Source organism: Montipora foliosa, chromosome 2, assembly GCF_036669935.1.
Source record: "Montipora foliosa isolate CH-2021 chromosome 2, ASM3666993v2, whole genome shotgun sequence".
NCBI classification, from domain to species: Eukaryota; Metazoa; Cnidaria; class Anthozoa; order Scleractinia; family Acroporidae; genus Montipora; species Montipora foliosa.
In genome coordinates, this window is record NC_090870.1 from 65,280,288 (window position 1) to 65,290,197 (window position 9,910).

Sequence of the window (9,910 nt, forward strand, 5' to 3'; positions counted from 1 at the left end):
TAAGTGTCCTTGCTCTATTTTGAGATTTTGACTGTCTCTGTATTTTGGCAAAAAATGTCGGTTGTTATTGGGTAACACCTGGCTTTGAGAACAACAATGCTCAAGATAACACTGCCCATCTATATCCGGTCGTGTCAACGCCTTCTACATTTTTCTCTGAGAAAATAAAATGTTGCAGTGAACGACTTATTTTGTCAGATTCTGTTCTTCTAAACATTACTAAGCTGAAAAACAGTTCGTTGTACAAGGTATTCGGGTTCCAGAGTTCTTTTCACTTCTAAATCTGCAATCATAGGCACTGCAATCACTACGACACTGATCGAATTCTAGGATATACTATCCAGGCAACGATTGTCGAAAGGATTGGGACAATGGCAAATCGGTCGGGTTCCGCACACTTTTAAAACATAATGAAATTTCATTTCGAGGCCACTGAAATATCTGACAAGTCGGCTAATACAAATGCTGGAAAATTGCCACTTTTCTTTTCCTTTTCTTAATACATATTTTGTGCAAAACGGAACAACTGTCGATATCTGTTTCCTCAACTCGCTCAGTTTGAGATCCATAATTTTTTATGGGGGGAAGGAAGCAGGTCAGTGCCTTGAAGCTCTCTTCATTTGTTTCCCTCTCCCCACCTTTATTGTACCTTTAAGAAAATATAATAAGAAAATATTATTGTTTAGACCGGTGGCAGAAAAATGTTTCTTTTGATTAAAGAAAGCCTTTGATAGCACCTGAAGACACCCGGGCGTGAAAATCCCCTTCTCTCAATTTAATGGGCTTGTTTTCAATGCTGTGGTTTGTTTTATTGCTCGCTTCTGAGTTCAGCCTTACTTCTGGTAGGTACCTTCTTTGTGTTGATCCATCGTCAGAGTGTATCATGACCATAATTCAGCCGCATTCTATCTTTTTATTTGGTATCCGGTTCGCCTGCTTAATATCTCTGCGGAGGGTCTCCTTTATTGCAGAACGTAGCATTGTGAAATTCAACGTATTTCCATACCTTGCCATGACTGCCGATACTGTGTCTGAGCAGGACATCGAATCACAGTCACTACCGGGAAATTAACAAGAGAAAATCAGCTTTTACCAAACGAGACCGCAATCCCGCATTACTAGACTTGACCCGGTCTTGTTTTGCATATTTAATATATGTTATCATTACTGTTTATCTTGGCCGTGCATTTGTTATTTAATTCTACCTTGTCGGATAACACTGGTATTAACGTAACAAAATGGCAAAAGATTCTAGAAAAGAATATCGATGATAAGTATGCATCTCATTGGGTTCGAAATGATTCGAAAGTGACTTCAAATCGAGCAATTTGTTTCGAAATCAGTCCCTCTAAGTAATAAATGAATGAAGGGGTAGTTTCTAAAGAAACTGTGGTGCTGCGTCGGTGGGGAAGTAGTATACAAAAATTTTGGTTTTATCAACGGAATTGATAATGTAAATTAGCCACCGTACAGCGATTCTAAAAGCTAGCTAAGTAATATCCCGCGGGCATCGGTCAAGCAGCCGTTTACACGTCACTTTTAAATGTAACTTACAGTTTGTCTCAGCTGATGAACATGGTTCCGTGAAGCAGCTGCGCTCACGTACGGTTCCCCTGTTGTTGCGTTTCTTGATTCGGAGCATCCATGCTTCCCGAATTTCTATTCCGCTATCCCTGTTGATGTTGTTAGGGTGAAGTCTTATGTGAATCGCCTCTTTGACCCTGCGTGTGTACCAATGAGGATCACCATCAATAACCTTCACTTCGTTCCAAAGCGGGTTGTGTCCGGTGTTGTTAGCGTGTTCTGAAACAGCGGACATCTGGGTACGGCAAGTCGGATGTCTCGCTCACGTTCTTTGATTCTATCTTGCATAGGTCTTCCAGTATCGCCGATGTAGACATTACCGCATTCACAGGGAATCCTGTAAACCACGTCATCTTGTTTAGTCGGCTCAACAGCGTCTTTCGGTCGTACTAGATGTGATCAGTCTCCGACTTGAAAACAGCGCGTATGCCTTGTTGCTGTAAGCTGAGGCGAAGTTGTTTGAATAGGCCTTTGACACAGGGTAAAAGCGCAGTAGACTTGTACTCGATCGTGGGCTCAGCACTGCTACTCGATTTCCTGGTCTTAGTGATTTTTGCAAGAAAGAAAGAAAGATTATAGATTCATTAAAAACTGTATAAAAATGACTCTTAGCTTTATATTTAAAACTGTTAATGTTTCACATTTAATTTCTTCAGGGAGCTCGTTCCAGTATTTCACCGCTCAATATATATGAGAGCGCTGACCAGCAGCTGTATTGAACGCTTGGATGTCTAACTTGTTCTTATTTCTAGTTTTTTTCCCATGAACAGAAGCATGTGTATTAAAGCGTGAGCTAAGATACTTTGGGGCTAATCCCCTTAAATATATAAAAGTTAAAATTGTATCATAAAGTGCCAACATGGCAGGCACTAGGAGCCATCAAAGATCGTTCAATACTGGCGTTCTATGTTCGTGCTTTCTTGTTCCTGTAAGGATTCTGGCCGCAAAATTCTGGATCTTCTGTAACTTCCGCACATTGGTCTTGCATTGAGCCAAATACGGTGACTGGAAACTGGCAACCAAATCAAGTGAAGCTTCAAGGACGGTGCCTACTAATTCAAAGGTATCTTGGCGCGGTTTACTGAATATGCGGGAAAAGCAGATCTCAACATGTGTTATTAAAATCCAAAAAAGAAAATTGGGGGTAACGACGCATTTTTCAACAATAATTAATCAACAATATCAGCAAAAATCTTTAAAATACAAAGCAATGTATGGCGTTCCTGTCCAAATTAAAGCTTAATTATCTCTGAAAAATGACTGGTTACCCCAATTTTCTTTTTGGATACCAAGACCATTTGCTAAGTTCTGCTTTCTCCGCATAAATTTAAACCGCGCAAAAATACCCCTGCATTACTATGCACTACCGATAGGAAATCCGAGTATCTGGAGATGCGCAGAACGTATGCACAATAACAATAGTAGGCACCATTCTTAAAATACCTACTTAGAACAATGAAGGAATGTTTGAAAAATACAGCAAATACAAAAGGAAACAGGCAAAAAGTGGCCCAATACGCCGGAGCTTATCGCCGGTTTCCATAGCATGAAGCGGACTTTTTTTATTTCTACTCCCTCCTGGATGGGATTGTGGCCATTTTTTCTTTTTCTAACAAATCCTGCCATTTTATAGGCTTCGAAAGTTGCGAAAATCCAAGCATCTTTTGTTCCCGACCGAGTCAGAAGGGGAGTGGGTCTATTTCTGTTTTAACGTCTCAATGTACTTTGCATGCAGCAATAAAAGGAGGCTTGCCGTGGGAGAACAGTTTTGCTGTTCCCAACCCAGCTTACCACATGTTTGGCATGTGAAGCTGCCACTTAAAGGGGTGCTAAACACACCCGCCTGGTATGTTAGCTACGCCATGCTGATGAGGCCCAAAAGGCCGAAACAGCTGTCCATGGCTGCTAATTGACCGGGTGAAATGGTTGTGCGCATGCGTGATGTGTTGGAATAGACCCACTCCCCTTCTGACTCGGTCGTGAACAAAAGATGCTTGTAATGATTCCAAGTTCGAAGTTGGATTTTCGCAACTTTCGAAGCCTATAAAATGGCAGGATTTGTTAGAAAAAGGAAAAAATGGCCGCAATGCGTTTCGAACAGGTGCAAAGATTCATTTTAGCGAAAAAAATATTTTGGGTTATGGTCACTTTAACCCTTTCCACAAGGCCAGGAGTCAACTGTGTTAACTGTTACATGCAGAAGTCCTCATTGGTCTGTCGTGGGTTCTGCGTTGCCGCCTCACCCTCCTCACTAACGACTTGCCGAGTTCAGTTCTCCTGGTTCTATATTTATGTGCGCGGATGACATCACCGTCTCTACGTCATTGGTTACAATGTTGATGATTCTGTTGCCTCTCTGTACAAAGCTTTAGCTGAACTGAATAGGTGGTGCCTAGAGAACAACTGAACGCCTTACTCGGTGTGCGAGGAAAGGCAATGCTACTGATGAAACGACCGTTCCTTGGCCCGCTCAATTTAATTTTTATTGGGGAGGATCAGATAGAATGGGTCAACAAATCACTATGGATGACTGGCTTTTCTGCACCTTATAGATGCAAAAAAGAGTTTTGTAAATAAATTGAACCTTTTAAGTAGGAGTTCTCTTTGACATAAAGAAGCCCTATAGACCTTATTCGTTATCTGCGATCAATTCATAATTGTTATTTCGTGTATCATTTCATGCTAACGTATTCCTATTCCACATTCTCGTTTTTCCTGTCAAAACCTCTATTAATTCTCTGAATCTTCCTCGAATTCCAGGGTTACATTGTTCGTCAACGCTAATCGCAAGTTACGGTTGACCAAATCCAAGAGATAAAAAAAAAACCCTCTTGCCAAATTTCTGCTGTGTGAAACGGACCTGAAAAGCCTGGGTTCGAATTTTTTTTGTTTTTGTTTTTTTGGCAAAATTCTAGGAAATATGCAAATCTTTTCCACGAAGAGACTATGGAATATTTAAAAAACAACCTTAGGAATATAATATATCCTTTCCAAGAAAACAATTTAAGCTGAGGTACGTTCCCTTTCAATTCACTTCAGTAAATTCTTGCATAGGTTTTTTATTGTTACAATTTAAATATTCTTTCCATTTTCCTTTGGGTACTTTTGGGAAGGAACGTTGCGTGACGAGTGACGATGAAAGCGATGTTGTTCTTTCAAAGCATTTTACAATTAAGCAATGTAAGACCATTTAAGATGCGGAACGCGCATATGAGATTCGGAACGTGTTAATACATTTGATACGTACATGATTTTTAAGCGAGCGTTTCGAGCGTTGGCCCTTAGTCAGTGCAAATTGAGATATTGTGGGTTGTTAGTGGTTTATCTAGGAATTTGAGGATAGGCAGGCTCATATGCTGATAAATGGCTCCGGGATTCACCTTCCTGGCACTGCTTCCTTACATACATGATGTTAGCGAACCAGAGAGGTAGAGGCGCGTCAAAGTCGCCTGGGATAATTACGCCTTTTCAAAGCAAATTCAAGGAAAATAATGGGAAGCCGTACAAGATGTTACGTATCTTACTATCATTGGAGAAGAGGCTCGCGACGTATAGCAGCTGCTTCTAGGGCTGTTCACAAGTCTAAATTGCCTTCTTGTTTGGAGGCTTGATATCGGCAGCTACCGAGCAAGATATGATCTGAAATCAAACAAGTTTCTTTGGCTTTTAGGAAGATGCAAATTTCCGCCTGGCGTTTGCCGTTGCGATGCCAAATCGCCCGAACTAGAATCGTATGCACCTTGACAAAGCGAGGTAACAAATCGGGTCTATGACGTTGGGTGTTTCATGTGGTTTTCGAAAAAGGAAAATTGAAGCGTGGAGAAATAATTCAATGGCAACCACTCAGTAAATTACACCAACTTGATCACGTGACTTGATCACGTGACTTGTTAACGCGGAAAAATTTTATCATTGAGAATTTTAAATATTTAATCACTTAGGTGTCCAGAAATGCACTGAATGAGATGCACGCACAATTTTGATATCCAACACGAGGTATCCCTTCAAGTCTAAGCATTTTCTTCCTATTTCTAACAATAAGGTTAGGGTAAAGGGTAGCGTTATTTTTAGGTTTGGATAAATGCCGCAGTTTATTCTTACTAAAGGAGGAGCATTTAGGGAAACTCTGTAATGTGAATTGTCTGAGAATTTGGAGAGAAGAGCAAGGGGACACTTCGTGACGCTTATTGAAATCCCCCTGCATTTAATTACGTATTCACTACTTGCACAAATCCCATCATACACCTCTTTTACCCCCGCCCCCACCAAAATCGGCAAAGGCATTGTTTTAAACTTATCTTGGGACATTTTCACGTCCCAGGAAAAATTACAAACAATGGTTATGCAAACGTTTTGGGAGCTAATAGAGGTGCATTATTGGATTGTGCAAGTGGTGAATCGCAGAAATGCAATTTCATGGGTAGGCCTTAGGGCCATAGGGTCGTCCAAAAGGTAGGCGGTTAACCATGGCTTAGCGCAGGTTTTGTATACATCATCGTTTTCGTGGCCGTTTGAAAAATTCGAATGTGAATATTGTGAGGCCCGAAAGAATAATCCTTTCTAACGGTGACGTGATAGAGAGAAACAAGAGTAATGTTGCACAGCGCCAAATAAGCTAGCAGAAAGCTAGAATTTTACACCCGATTACTGATTTCGTGACCAGCTGATATTTAGAAGAATGTAAGGCTCTTGTGTGAATCGCAGCTTGCCTAAGAAGTTAGAGGGAAAGAAGCACAGCGCATTTGAAAGCGGTTGAAAAATGGTCAACGTAGTCACCCTGTGTAAAATGTACGGCGATCAAGAGAAATCCGAGCACTTAAAAACAAAGGCAACAAAGGCAGCAAGCGAGAGGAACTGACAAATACTGTGTAAAGTGTGGTTAAGTACATATCACAGGAAAATGTGCGAAACATGTGGCAAGGCTATTCCTTTTTCAGCTCCACCATGCAGCAGCGCAGCCCTGTACCTTCCATCCTTCGGCCGTCCATCGATATTTCAAGGAATATGACAGGAGAATCGGGTCTTGCAGGAGCGTTGGGGGAATCTAAAGCCTGCGCATTAACGACGAACCCGTCCGCAGTACCAGCATGTCAGTCCTGCTGTTGCAAGATAAAGTCTTTCAGTTTCTCGTGATCTCAAAGGTTTTTCTTCATCCTTTTACACCCGTTAAAGTATGACAGTCGTCTTCGCCATGGCCTTGAATCTGTTCACGAGTCCTGTCTGCAGCGTCTTGCCCCCAGATTTGAATGTTTATTTATGCACTTTTAATGCGTCTTTTAAGCACATCTTTGAATCGCAGCGTATCAAGAAGTGACCTTGTTCCTCGTCAAATTCCATGTCGTTCCCATTCACAATACCCTATTGTTTGGATCAGCGGCAATGGAATTTTGTCAGAAGTCAATGAGAAGATTACTCTTCATTCGAAAATTGCCAGCGGTTGAGCTAAGTTGGTTGTTTTAGGGGAGAGGGGAGCGTAAAATTGCGCATCAGCTTGTTGTAAGCGGTACAGGTACCCCGGAAAGGAGATTTAATCTTTTTGAGCATGTTCAGTGAAATGCCAATATGTTCGAAACTGGTGGCAAATACGATACATGTAAGGGAGCAGATCTAGCGTCATATGTGGGTTGAGCTTGTTGGTTCTCTAGTCTACTCCGAGAGGATTTTCTCCGGACACTGCGGTTTTCCACTCTCCTCAAAAGCCAATATGATTTGATATTTGATTTCATTTGTGCACGACTCCACGAGCTATTCAGCTTTAAATATTATCGTGTGAAATAAAAGGATCCTCTTGAGAGACATCTTGAGAGGAAAAGGAAAACAAGTCGACAAACCAACATAACCGCAATTCGAAAAACCTATCCTTGATGAGCTCGTCAGAGAAAACTAACTCCGTTAGTCTTAAGGCAGGCATCCGACACACATGATCAGTCCGATCCATCGAAGCAGGGATGAAGTGACGAACGCCTCCGTGCTCTGTGTAGAGCGTTTTCACTCATGTGACTAGAATGGGGGCTTGTTTAATTAAACAAAAGAAACTATTTGCATAAAGATAGAGTTCAATTCCCAGAGGATTAGTTTGGAACACCAACATGGCTGCCGTGACGTCATGTGAATACGCTCTGTACATCAGGTATTCTGCCTTGCCAACGGATACCTAGAATTTGGAGAAGATGGCATAACTGTGTTATAATAAGCTTCTTACTATGTCGTTGGTAGTGTGGCAAGCATTCCAATATTTGTAGCAAGGATACCATGCGTGCACGACAGGTGGTTATGTGGTGAGCCACAGGCTTAGGTGGCTGCTAGTGTCCGCCCATCTACTTCCAAGTCGGATGAGTCGGTGCATGTGACTACACTACCATTTGCGATTGGTTAATTTGAACTCGCGCGAACATTAGTTCATTTGAAATTTTAAAATTGCTCACGCAATGTTTCGCTGTTTTCGGTGAACTGAAGTCGTTGACTCCTTGTCTCGATCATTTGGAAGGTCTATACGTTTGATATATTTTCCCTGGGATTTTCGCCGAACGGCAGGGTTGTTCCGTTCACCAACACATCGTGGCATTTTGTGGACGGCTATCGTGAAGGCGGTTAGAGGATGTTCTGTCTTGGAGACATTGATATTTAGGACAAAAAGCGGAAGCAGTGGAGAAGCGGTTTACCTTCTCTTGAATGTCATAAGCATCAGTCGCTACTAGAGAAGAGTCTTCAGAATAACGAAGTTCTCTCGGGCACACCTCTCTTGTTTTCGTTCAGGCTATCAGCCTAGCGAGGTGTGAAAAGGGTAGGGACTAGCACACGGCCAAAATTGCTTGGCTCCATGGTTGATGGTAAAAGCTTTACTGATGTCTCCACCAACTGATAGTGTGCCCATCATGCCCTCGTGGAAGAGTAGTACCTCAATTCACTCAGCATAAGAGCTGGGCAGTTTTTGCAGACTGCCTTAAATTTCGCTCTGATTGCAGTTTTTGAGATCGTACAGCATCCTGGCTTTTTAATATAATGCTTCTGTGATATCTACAGACGCGGCGAAGAAAGCGTTCATAGTTATTTAAACATAACCATAAACCCGAGAATGAAGGGGGTAGTTTCTAAAAAAACTGTGGTGCGTCCTATTTTTCACGTTGCCTTGTTACCACCAATAGCGTAGCTCCTACTCTACTATAAAAACTACACGTAACCCACAATTCCTCGATTCGCTCTGACGAAGGGCTAACGCTCGAAATGTCAGCTTTTAGAATCTCTGTACGGTGGCCAATTTACATTATCAACTCCGTTGATAAAACCAAATTTTCATAAACCCGAGACTCTTGTATAAAAAATTCCTGCTCAAATTGGTTTATGACAATTTCTCAGTCAAGTACTGAATGAAACTGTCATTAAGTAATGAATTCTTAAAATATTTAAGTTGATTTAATTCAGCGCAGTAAATAGAAACTGGGCTGTTGGTTCATATAGTCTTGCAAGCTCACGAGAAAATTCTTAGTAGTTACTAAAACGAGGAACCAAAAGCAAGCCATCTCATTAACGGTCAAGATCATAATGCTTAGGGCAAAAAAGGATGTAATTTGCGTTAGAGTAAAATTCATTCGAGCTGGCAAGCTAAATCAACTATCCAAAACGACCCACAGTAACATTTGTTCGATAGTTTGGCCGTCTAAAATCATCTTTAGATCATGTCCTCTAGGACTGCCTTCGTCTTTGCAAAGGCATTTCCAATCAGTACTTACTTACTTAATCCTCTTCGTGCGTGTCTGCACATAAATAAGGCCGTTACCAGTGAACGCCATTATTGCATGTCCTCCGCTAGTTTTACCACCTCTTTGCAGCTCCACCCCATCTCCTTCATCTTCCGTTAAACTAATCGTCTCCATGTCTCCTTGGGTCTTCCTCGCTTTCTTTTTCCATCTGGAGTCCAACGCATAGCCACCCGCGGTATAGCTATCAAGGGCATTCTATAAATATGCCCAATCCATCTCCACTCAGTAGGCGATGTGATAACATTTAACATTACACCTATGGCGGTTTTTATTCGACAATAATAATAATAATAATAATAATAATAATAATAATAATAATAATAATAATAATAATGAAAACAGGTAAGGAATCGAACGGAACGGACATATTCCGGAAAAAAATTCGGAAAGTGAAGTGGCCCTAAAGTTCCTGAATTCCGGAACAACCGGAAAATTGCGTCCCATTGGTTCAATTCTCCTTGTGCGCACTTGCTGTTGACATTTTGGGGAAATACTTGTTGATGTTGTTGGTTTCGAGCGGCCAACCGGAAAAATACTGCTCCGTTCGTCACAGCAAACGACCGAAA